Raw genomic sequence first — 13,305 nt, forward strand, 5'->3', positions numbered from 1 at the left:
CATCCACTCCATCCCTTCCATCTACTCTATCCACTCCATCCTCTCATCCATTCCATCCCTCATCCGTTCCATCCCTCATCCATTCCATCCCTCATCCGTTGCATGCCTCATCCATTCCATCCCTCATCCGTTCCATCCCTCATCCGTTCCATCCCTCAAACGGACAACCCCTCATCCAGTCCATCCCTTATCCGGTCCATCCCGCATCCGATCTATCCCTCATCTGCTTCGTCCCTCATCCACTCCATCCGTTTCATCCACTCCATCCGTATCAACTACACCATCCGTTTCTTCCACTCCATCCGCTTCATCCACTCCATTCGCTTCATCCACTTCATCCGCTTTGTCCACTTCATCCGCTCCATCCGTTTCATCAGCTTTGTTTGTTTCATCCACTCCGTTCATTTCATCCCTTCTAACCATTCGATCCACTCTGTCCGTTCCATCTACTCTATCCGCTCCATCCACTCTATCCGCTCCATCTTGGGCCAAGTGCTAGAAGCAATTTGGTTGCAGCATTTTGTGCTCTTTGTAGTTTAATGAGGTAATATGCTTGGACCCCGAGGTAGAGGGAGTTGGCATAGTCCAGTCTTGACATTACAATAGATTGGACAGCGGCGAGTCTGTCGGGAAAGGAGAGGTACAGAATTTTGAGGTGGTAATGGCAGGACTTGGAGACATTGATTTGGCGAGAGAGGGTTAGGTCAGGTTAGGTTAGGTCACAGCAGAGAGTGCATCACAGGTTTTTTACTGTGGTCGAGGTGGTCAGTGGATTACCCATGGATGATGGCCAAGGTGGAGGGTGGGGGAGAAGCTTGGTGTTGCCGCACACCAAGACGAGGTGGTTTGTGGTCATCCAGCGATCAATGTCAAGGATGCAGGCAGTGAGGTTGGGCTGACAGCTGGGGTTTGAGTTGAGGAGTTCTAGGATTAGTTGGGTCTCATCGGTGTAGTTAAAGCACAGTATATTGTGCGAGCGGATTATTCCTGGGAGGGTGGACATATAGAGGTTGAACAGGAGGGCCGATAGGCACGCTCCTTGTGGAACTCCGGTATTGACTGCTTGGGCGGCGGAAGCAAAGGAGGAGAGGATGGTTATTTGGTTCCTATTGTTGAGGAAGGATGCTATCCACTTGAGAGCGTTTCCACGTATTCCTAGGGAGTGGAGGCAGTCGAGGAGGATTGAGTGGTTGATTGTGTCAAAGGCGGCAGATAGGTCTAGAAGGATTAGTGCAGCGCATCCCGCAGAGTCTGCAGTGATCTTAAGGTCATCCCAGATTGAGGTCAGAGTGGTTTCGGTTTTGTGTCGAGGTCTGAAGCCTGATTGTGCAGGGTCTAGGAGATTGTTGGCTTCGAGAAAGGCATTTAGTTGGGAGTATGCAATTCGATCGATGAGTTTAGCGAGGAGCCTGCTGTTAGAGATGGGGCGGTAGTATTTGGGGTCGAGGGAAGTTTTTTTTAGAAGAGGCTTGACATGAGCAGTTTTGAAGTCGTCGGGGAAGATTCCTGAGGAGAGGGAGTCATTTATGCTGGTTCTTGCGTACTCTCCTGCGCAGGTAGATGAGAATATTTCTTTGAGTATTGAGGCGAGGCAGGAGTCAAGGGGGGGGGCGGATGGTTTCCGGGCGGAGAGAAGTTTGAGGAATTGGTCTGTTGATATTGGTGTGAATGAGTCAAAGGTGGGTTGATTTGTAATTGCTGTGGCAGGCGGGGGGGGGTGACAGGTAAGGCGGGTGGATGCCGTGGCGGGGACATGAGGGCCAGTTTGTTGTTGAGAGAATTTGTTCTTTCGAGAGCAGTGGTGTAGAAGTGGAGAGAGAGTGAGTCGCAGAGTGACTGAGATGGGGTCGATTGGGTGCTGGTACAGGTTGGTTTGGTGAATTCAGAAATCATTTTGTGGAGTTCCTTGCTGGGGTTTTCACAGTTGAGAATTCGGGAGTTGTAGTGGGCTTTTTTTGCTTTTTGGATTTTGGCATTGTAGTGACGATGGTGCCAGGCCAGGGTGGATCTACTCAGGTTGGTTTGATCTTTCCGCCATTTGCGTTCGAGGGATTTATACAGTTGTTTTGCAGTCTTCAATTCTGGTGTAAACCATCTGGGATAAGGACCACGGCGAGCGGAGGATTGGCAAGTGGGGGTGAGCGGGATTAATGAGATATTGAGCCATGAGTCAAAGGCGTCAGTGGTTAAGGGTTCATTGTGTGGGGTGGTTGGGGGAGGAGATTGAAGCAGCGCGTCAGCTAGGTCAGGAAGGATTTTTTATTTCATTCAGAATTTGCGTTGATTTGGGGGTTCTGGTTCAAGTATGGGGAGGTGGGGTGGGCGAGCGAATGGTGAAGGGCACAATGAAGTGATCAGACCAGATGATAGGTGTAGGGGGGCTTAGAAGTATCTGGTCGTGGGAGCTAAAGATGGCATCAAGGGTGTGTCCTTTAGAGTGAGTTGGGCCGTTTATGTGGAGGCGCAGGTTAAGCGCATCTAGGCAGTTGACCAGTGAGTGGGTCATAGGGGTGGTGGGAATGTCTAGCCAGATATTGAAGTCCACTAGAAGAGTGAGGGTGGGATGGCTTATTTGGATGGTGGCTATCGAATCACAGAGGTTGCTTGAGAATTGTCAGTCATAGCCAGGGGGTCTGTAGATGATTAGGGAGCTGTGGGAGAACGTTGGGGGGGAGGGATAGTTTGACGAGAAGCGATTTGCAGGAAGGGATGGTTGTCTGGCAGTCGATGATTGAGGCGGAGAAGTGTGACTTGAAAACGATTGCTACTCCTCCTACTGGATCGGTTGAGTGGGATGAGGGAGTAGTCCGGGGGGAAGTCGTCGGAGAACCAGGTTTCCGTGATAAAGACTAGGTCTGGTTTGTCTTTGGCGAGGAGGTCAAAGATGCCGTGTCTGTTTTTTGCTTCAGATCGGGCATTAAAAAGGATGCATCTTACTTTGGCACAGGGGGATGTTGTGGAGGTTGTTCGGGTAGTGGTTGGGAAGGGTGGGTGAGTGGCTGGGTGGGGTGGTGGGGGAGGAGGGTGTTGGGGAGTGACGGGAGTGAGTGGAATCTGGGAGGTGAGAGAGGTGGTTCTGTTGATGGTGGTTGGGAAGAGGAGGCGGGCGGTGGAGGAGGTGGGTGTGGGGAGAATGGGGTTGGACAGGTGTGTGAGGTTGGTCAGTTGGGAAGACGGATTTGGGGCTGGGGTGAAGCGTAGGGGGTTAGGGGTTCTGGTTGTGGTTGGTGAAAATTCAAGGGAAAGGGGTTCGAAGCAGGGCGAGGAAGGCGAGGAGGGTGGTGATGTCTGAGATTGAGAGATTGAGGTGGTCGGTCGAGACAGGAGGGGTGAGGAGTAATGAGAGATTGAAGGAGACCAGCTCTGTTTCCTTTTTTCAGGGTTTTTAATGCAGTTGGTGTGTGTGAATGGGTAGGGGGGTCGGAGGGTGATGGGGATGCGGCCACTGTTCTTGCCTGGGCGAGACGTGCAGTTTTTAGGGAGGGGAAGGTATGGGGTCGGTGGAGGATGTTAGAGGGATTTGAGGCAGGGTTAGATGGGTCTTCGGTTTGCTGGTGGGGCAAGGGGTGTGGGCATGATGTGGTGGGTGGGTTTAAGGGATGGGAGGAACAGGGGTCTAGGATGATCGGCTCGCCATCAGGCTCCTCTGGCTTGATGGGTGGATAGGGGGCGGGCTGAGGGTGTGGTGGAGAGTGGGATGGTTTGGGATGGATGGGGAAGGGAAATAAGGTGAGGGGGGAGGGAGGCGTGCCAGAGTGAGGCTCTTTCTCTGGACCTAGCTGGGCGGGATAGACTCCTGGCGTGGCTAGGGCGGAGTTAGGGCTTGGTTGTACTATCAGGATTCAACTGTACCACAGTGACGTTAATTAGGCACACACGCTATAAGGTGCACTTTTTAGATTCAACTTTAGCACAGTGATGATATTAGGCACACTTTCTAAAATCCAGCTATACTACAGTGACGCTTTTAGGCACACTTTCTAGATTCAACAATACCACAGTTACGCTATTAGGCGCACTTTCTAAATTCTACAATACAACAGTGATGCTATTAGGCACACTTTATAGATTCAACTATACCACAGTGATGATATTAGGCTCACTTTCTAAATTCAACTTTGGTACAGTGACACTATTAGGCACACTATCTAAATTCTATTATATGACAGTGACGCTATTATGCACACTTTCTAAATTCAACTTTGGTACAGTGACGCTATTAGGCACACTATCTAAATTCTACTATATCACAGTGACGCTATTAGGCACACTTTCTAAATTCAACTATACCACAGTTACGCTATTAGGCACACTTTCTAAATTCAACTATACCACAGTTACTCTATTGGGCACACTTTCAACTTTGGTACAGTGAGGCCAATTAGGCACATTTTCCAAATTCAACTTTGGTACAGTGAGGCCAATTGGGCAAGCTTTCCAAGTTCAACTCTGGTACAGTGAGGCTAATTAGGCATACTTTCTAAGTTCAACTATACCACAGTTACGCTATTAGGCACTCTTTCTAAATTCAACTGTACCACAGTTACGCTATTAGGCACACTTACTAAGTTCAACTATACCACAGTTGCGTTATCAGGCACACTTTCTAAATTCAACTATACCACAGTTACGCTATTAGGCACACTTTCTAAGTTCAACTATACAACATTTATGCTATTAGGCACACTTTCTAAGTTCACCTATACCACAGTTAAGGTAATAGGCACACTTTCTAAATTCAACTTTGGTACAGTGAGGTTAATTAGGCGCACTTTCTAAGTTCATCTATACCACACTTATGCTATTAGGCACACTTTCTAAATTCAACTATACCACAGTTACGCTATTAGGCACACTTTCTAAATTCAACTATACCACAATTATGCTATTAGGCACACTTTCTAAATTCAAATATACCACAGTTACGCTATCAGGGACACTTTCTACATTCATGTATACAAAGAAGAGGGCCAATATATAGCCGCAGTGGTCTGCCCCAGGGGTTACATACCAGTAGGGGGCCAAAGAAACTTGTATTCACAACAAAACAAGGGTTCTGGTACATCAAGGGTTGGCCCATGTGAAATGTAAATGAATTAGAATCATTCACTTTCTAAATTCAACTTTGGTATAGTGAGACTAATTAGGCACACTTTCTAAATTCAACTTTGGTACTGTGAGGCTAATTAGGCACACTTGCTAAGTTCAACTATACCACAGTTACGCTATTAGGCACTCTTTCTAAGTTCAACTGTACCACAATTACGCTATTAGGCACACTTTCTAAGTTCAACTATACCACAGTTACGCTATTAGGCACACTTTCTAAATTCAACTTTGGTATAGTGAGGCTAATTAGGCACACTTTGTAAATTCAACTTTGGTACAGTGAGCTTAATTAAGCACACTTTCTAAGTTCAACTATACCACAGTTACGCTATTACGCTATTACTTTCTAAATTCAACTTTGGTACAGTGAGGCTAATTAGGCACACTTTCTAAGTTCAACTATACCACAGTTAAACTATTAGGCACACTTACTAAATTCAACTATACCACAGTTACGCTATTAGGCACACTTTCTAAATTCAACTATACCACAGTTACGCTATTAGGCACACTTTCTAAGTTCAACTATACCACAGTTACGCAATTAGGCACACTTTCTAAGTTCAACTTTGGTACAGTGAGGTTCATTATGCACACTTTCTAAATTCAACTATACCACATTTATGCTATTAGGCACACTTTCTAAGTTCAACTATACCACATTTACGGTATAAGGCACGCTTTCTAAGTTCAACTATACCACAGCTACGCTATTAGGCACACTTTCTAAATTCAACTTTGGTATAGTGAGGCTAATTAGGCACACTTTCTAAATGCAACTTTGGTACAGTGAGGCTAATTAGGCACACTTTCTAAGTTTCTAAGACAAAAACTACCAAAGAAATCCACAAGGTATGCAAACAAGATCAAAGTTGAAAGGGAATAAAAGGTAGACTTAGTTCTTAACCTTTCAAATCAAGAAATAGATGCTGACCTGAACTCAGCGCTAAATAAGGGCCTTTCATTTAGCCCTTCTAACAAAATAGATTATTTTCAGATGCAATTAGATCTGCACAGATTCTGCAGAAAACTGAAATTAAAAAAATACTTTGAGGAGAATCCAAAATGTAAAACACAGTCAGAAGTGTTAACAACACCATCAGAACTTTCAGAAGAACTCATTGAACAAACAGTTGACTTACTAAATCTAGCTGGAGATGAAGAGTACACAATACAAAAGTATATTGAGGAACAGGAAATAGATACTTTTCTCTCGGAGGAAACATCACTTAGACCAACCTCGAAATTCACACCAAATTTCAATACAGAAAATGCAATTGACCTATTCCAAAAAGCTGTAAAGGAAGACCTAAGTAAGAACTACCTTGCAAACCGGAAAAGCAGAATTAATTTCAACCTTACATTGAAAGAAAGGAATGCAATTCAGAGATTATCTAAAAATGAGGAAGTAATCATAAAAATGGCAGACAAAGGAGGAAAGCTGGTTCTAATGAACAGACAGGACTATATAAGGGAAGTTTCACAACAACTAAATGATCAAGTAAACTATGAAATACTGGAACAAAATCCATTAAAGCAATTAACTAAAACATGGAATGAAATTAGTAAAAATTGGTTTGATATTGGTCTCCTAGCAGAGGAAGAACAAAATTACATGAATGTCCAACATCCAATAATGTCCACGATTTACTTCCTCCTGAAAATCCATAAACAATACACAGGATACCCAGCTTTTAGACCGGTAATAAATAGAATAGGTTCAATCACAGAAAAAATATCACAATTAATTGATATAAATTTGCAACCACTTACCATGCAACTAGCCTCCTTTATACGAGATACAAAACATGTTATTCAGCAACTCGACTCAATTCCGTGGCAAAGTAATTATAATTTGGCAACATTGGACGTTGTACCATTATACACAAGCATCAATCATAATCAAGGAATCATTGCATCTGATTACTTTCTAAAAACAAGGTCGATCTCATTTAAAGAAGAAAATAATATGCTCTTGGAAATGTTGAATTTCGCCCTACAGAACAATATCTTTTGCTTTAATAAGAAAATGTATAGGCAGAAGCGAGGCACCGCAATGGGGTCAAAGTTTGCTGCATCGTATGCACATTTATTTGTGGGCTACTTCGAAATCAAACACGCCTGGAATCACAAGGCCTTTACCGACTCCAAAAATATTATTTTTTGGGGTCGGTTCATTGACAACATCTTTTTGATTTGGGAAGGAGACCAAATGGACTTTGATCAATATGTGGAGTATCTAAATGAGAATGAATTCAATTTGAAATTCACAAAAAGTTTCTGTAAAGACCAGATCCAATTCTTAGATTTAGAAATGTATGTGGCAGAGGATAAAATCCTTACAAACCTGTATGTAAAACCAACTGCAGGTAACAGTCTTTTACATGCTCGAAGTAATCACCCAAAGCATATCATATCTAACATCCCATATGGGGAAATATTAAGGATCAAAAGGAACTGCAGTACAGAAAAGGCATTTGAATCAAATTTAGAAGGAACAATTACAAAGTTCATACAAAGAGGATATAAAGCAAAAAAAGTGAAGGAATCAATTAAAAAAGCTGAAAGGATCCCAAGAGAATATTTGTTGCAAGATAAACCAAGAAAAGGAAAGCAACCGACCAAAACAAAATGTATCACCACTTATGGATCAGATGCCCCAACATTAAGAAAAATCCTCAAAAAGCATTGGGATATGTTAAAGTTAGATGATACCCTACCAAAGCATATAGATGACAAACCAGGCATATGCTACAGAAAGGCACCAACATTACAAACAAAGTTAAGTCCAAGTCATCTAAAATCCACTGAGAGATCAGATATAAGAAGCATGTTTCATCAGAAACCAATTCAAGGCTCATTTAAATGCGGCAACTGCAAATTATGCCCACAAATGGTTAATGGAAAGAAAGAGATAACGCTACCAAATGGAAAGGAACTAAAGATGAAACAATTGATCAATTATAATAGTAAATTTGTGGTTTACGCATCAAATGTATCTGCACAAAAACACATATAGGTAGCACAATAAGAAGTCTCAAAACAAGAATATTTCAACATTTACGTGCCATAAGAAATCAAGACACAAGATATCCATTATCATTTCATTGTATAATGGAACATCCAGGACTCAACGTGGAAAGACTGAAAATCTATGGACTAGATAAAATTGAAGATTTATCAAGATGAGGAAATAAGGAACAAATCCTAAGGCAAAGGGAATCCAGATGGATTTGTTTAATGGACACATGTGAAACAAGATTGAACTCTGAGAATTAATTTTGTAATTGGCTTTAAATGAAATTGATTTCCATTTTTTTGTTTCTTCTTTTTCTGTTCTTTTCTTATATTTCTTTTATCTTCTATACATTTCTACATTATCTTATATTTCTTTTTTACAAAAAACTAAGAAAGAGAAAAATTCCTAAAACAAATGATTATTTGTTTGTAAATATCTGACTGGGTAGTAGCACCAATACTGCCATATTGGTATAGATGAGAGAAAATGAATTTAAAAAGCTCTAAAATACCCTTTGAATAGAACACAAAAAGCAGTCAAAAACGTTTGGGTAAAGAGAAATAGTAGCAGCGTTTAAAATGGCCACCACGTAGCACGCGAGCACGTGATGATGTCATCGCGCACGCGGAAACGCAGGCGTGATGACGTCACACGCGGAAACCATATTTAAATGCGCACGAAGCAATAAACAAAGCGTGCCAGAACAGGACCCAGAGAGTGACAAGCGGATCACTTCTAAACAGAAGGTAAGCTGAGAAAACCCTTGATTCCCCCAAGAACTTTAAGAATCTCTGATCTAGATCTATAGGAAACCTAACAAGGTTTTCACTGATCCTAAAAAATGTGCCCCTTCGTTTAAATAGGGAAATACCCACACCGCGTGCACAGAAAGAAAGTTGAATGTTTGAACTAGGCAAAACAAGCCCATAGAAAATGAATTTTCTAAAAGAAAAAAGTCAGAGTACCGAAAGAATGTTTTCAATTGATTTACTGCGAAGAACATGTAATGTTAAAAAAATCTTTTTTTTTTTGCTTTGAATGATGTATTTATAAAAATGAAATTTCCTTTTTGTCCTTTTTTTAAAAAAACAGAAAATTAAATCTTTCCTGATGAACCTTTGTGACAAGAACAAGGGTGAAACACATGTAGAGAGTAAGAGAAGGTAAGAGTTCAAATATGGAATAAAATTATAAAAAATTTTGACGAAACAATCAAAAAGTGGGAAGAAAATTTATTTTGCGCACGCATCGAAATAAAAACGCTACTTTGGAATGTCGTAAGTGGATTTGTATATAATTTGAAAAACACTTTCTAAGTTCAACTATACCACACTTGCGCTATTAGGCACACTTTCTGAATTCAACTTTGGTACAGTGAGGCTAATTAGGCACACTTTCTAGGTTCAACTATACCACAGTTATGCTAATAGGCACACTTTCTAAATTCAACTTTGGTACAGTGAGGTTAATTAGGCGCACTTTCTAAGTTCAACTATACCACAGTTACGCTATTAGTCATGCCTTCTAAGTTCAAGTATACCTCATTTATGCTATTAAGCACACTTTCTAAATTCAACTTTGGTAAAGTGAGGCTAATTATGCACACTTTCTAAATTCAACTTTGCTACAGTGAGGCTAATTAGGCACACTTTCTAAGTTCAACTATACCACAGTTACGCTAATAGGCACACTTTGTAAATTCAACTTTGGTACAGTGAGGTTAATTAGACACACTTTCTAAGTTCAACTATACCACAGTTACGCTATTACGCTATTACTTTCTAAATTCAACTTTGCTACAGTGAGGTTTATTAGGCGCACTTTCTAAATTCAACTTTGGTACCGTGAGGCTAATTAGGCACACTTTCTAGGTTTAACTATACCACAGTTACGCTAATAGGCACACTTTCTAAATTCAACTTTGGTACAGTGAGGTTAATTAGGCACACTTCAACTATACCACAATTAAGCTATTAGGCACGCTTTCTAAGTTCAAGTATACCACATTTATGCTATTAGGCACACTTTCTAAGTTCAACTATGCCACAGTTATGCTATTAGGCACACTTTCTAAATTCAACTTTGGCGTAGTGAGGCTAATTAGGCACACTTTCTAAATTCAACTTTGGTACAGTGAGGTTAATTAGGCACACTTTCTAAGTTCAACTATACCACAGTTACGCTATTAGGCACACTTTCTGAATTCAACTTTGGTATAGTGAGGCTAATTAGGCACACTTTCTAAATTCAACTTTGGTACAGTGGCAATTAGGCACACTTTCTAAGTTGAACTATACCACAGTTACGCTATTACGCTATTACTTTCTAAATTCAACTTTGGTACAGTGAGGTTTATTAGACGCACTTTCTAAATGCAACTTTGGTACAGTGAGGCTAATTATGCACACTTTCTAAGTTCAACTATACCACAGTTACGCTAGTAGGCACACTCTCTAATTTCAACTTTGGTACAGTGAGGTTAATTAGGCACACTTTCTAAGTTCAACCATACCACAGTTACGCTATTAGGTACACTTTCTAAATTCAACTTTGGTATGGTGAGGCTAATTAGGCACACTTTCTAAATTCAACTTTGGTACAGTGAGGCTAATTAGGCACACCTTCTAAATTCAACTATACCACAGTTACGGTAATAGGCACACTTTGTAAATTCCACTTTGGTACACTAAGGTTAATTAGGCATACTTTATAAGTTCAACTATACCACACTTACGGTATTAGGCACACTTTCTGAATTCAACTTTGGTATAGTGAGGCTAATTAGGCACACTTTCTAAATTCAACCTTGGCACAGTGACGCTAATTAGGCACACTTTCTAGGTTCAACTATACCACAGTTACGCTAATAGGATCACTTTGTAAATTCAACTTTGGTACAGTGGGGTTAATAAGGCACACTTTCTAAAGTCAACTATACCACAATTACGCTATTACTTTCTAAATTCAACTTTGGTACAGTGAGGTTTATTAGGCGCACTTTCTAAGTTCAACTATACCACACTTACGCTATTAGGCACACTTTCTGAATTCAACTTTGGTATAGTGAGGCTAATTAGGCACACTTTCTAAATTCAACTTTGGTACAGTGAGGCTAATTAGGCACACTTTTTAGGTTCAACTATACCACAGTTATGCTAATAGGCACACTTTCTAAATTCAACTTTGGTACAGTGAGGTTAATTAGGCACACTTTCTGAATTCAACTTTGGTACAGTGAGGTTAATTAGGCGCACTTCAACTATACCACAATTACGCTATTAGGCACACTTTCTAGGTTCAACTATACCACAGTTACGCTAATAGGATCACTTTGTAAATTCAACTTTGGTACAGTGGGGTTAAAAAGGCACACTTTCTAAAGTCAACTATACCACAATTACGCTATTACTTTCTAAATTCATCTTTGGTACAGTGAGGTTTATTAGGCGCACTTTCTAAGTTCAACTATACCACACTTACGCTATTAGGCACACTTTCTGAATTCAACTTTGGTATAGTGAGGCTAATTAGGCACACTTTCTAAATTCAACTTTGCTACAGTGAGGCTAATTAGGCACACTTTCTAAGTACAACTATACCACAGTTACGCTATTAGACACACTTTCTAAATTCAACTTTGGTACAGTGAGGCTAATTAGGCACACTTTCTAGGTTCAACTATACCACAGTTACGCTAATAGGCACACTTTCTAAATTCAGCTTTGGTACAGTGAGGTTAATTAGGCACACTTTCTAAGTTCCACTATACCACAGTTACGCTATTAGTCACGCCTTCTAAGTTCAAGTATACCACATTTATGCTATTAGGCACACTTTCTAAATTCAACTTTGGTATAGTGAGGCTAATTAGGCACACTTTCTAAATTCAACTTTGCTACAGTGAGGCTAATTAGGCAAACTTTCTAAGTTCAACTATACCACAGTTACGCTAATAGGCACACTTTGTAAATTCAACTTTGGTACAGTGAGGTTAATTAGACACACTTTCTAAGTTCAACTATATCACACTTACGCTAATAGGCACACTTTGTAAATTCAACTTTGGTACAGTGAGGTTAATTAGGCACACTTTCTAAATGCAACTTTGGTACAGTGAGGCTAATTATGCACACTTTCTAAGTTCAACTATACCACAGTTACGCTAGTAGGCACACTCTCTAAATTCAACTTTGGTACAGTGAGGTTAATTAGGCACACTTTCTAAATTCAACTATACCACAGTTACGCTATTAGGCACTCTTTTTAAATTCAACTTTGGTACATTGAGGTTAATTAGACACACTTTCTAAGTTCGACTATACCACACTTACGCTAATAGGCACACTTTGTAAATTCAACTTTGGTACAATGAGGTTTATTAGACGCACTTTCTAAATGCAACTTTGGTACAGTGAGGCTAATTATGCACACTTTCTAAGTTCAACTATACCACAGTTACGCTAGTAGGCACACTCTCTAAATTCAACTTTGGTACAGTGAGGTTAATTAGGCACACTTTCTAAATTGAACTATACCACAGTTACGCTAATAGGCACACTTTGTAAATTCAACTTTGGTACAGTGAGGTTAATTAGACACACTTTCTAAGTTCGACTATACCACACTTACGCTAATAGGCACACTTTGTAAATTCAACTTTGGTACAGTGAGGTTAATTAGGCACACTTTCTAAGTTCAACTATACCACAGTTACGCTATTACGCTATTACTTTCTAAATTCAACTTTGGTACAGTGAGGTTTATTAGACGCACTTTCTAAATGCAACTTTGGTACAGTGAGGCTAATTATGCACACTTTCTAAGTTCAACTATACCACAGTTACGCTATTACACTATTACTTTCTAAATTCAACTTTGGTACAGTGAGGTTTATTAGGCGCACTTTCTAAGTTCAACTATACCACACTTACGCTAATAGGCACACTTTGTAAATTCAACTTTGGTACAGTGAGGTTAATTAGGCACACTTTCTAAGTTCAACTATACCACAGTTACGCTATTACGCTATTACTTTCTAAATTCAACTTTGGTACAGTGAGGTTTATTAGACGCACTTTCTAAATGCAACTTTGGTACAGTGAGGCTAATTATGCACACTTTCTAAGTTCAACTATACCACAGTTACGCTAGTAGGCACACTCTCTAAATTCAACTTT

The sequence above is a fragment of the Ambystoma mexicanum genome, chromosome 3p, assembly GCF_040938575.1.
Source record: "Ambystoma mexicanum isolate Mex_15411 chromosome 3p, UKY_AmexF1_1, whole genome shotgun sequence".
Classification (NCBI taxonomy): Eukaryota; Metazoa; Chordata; class Amphibia; order Caudata; family Ambystomatidae; genus Ambystoma; species Ambystoma mexicanum.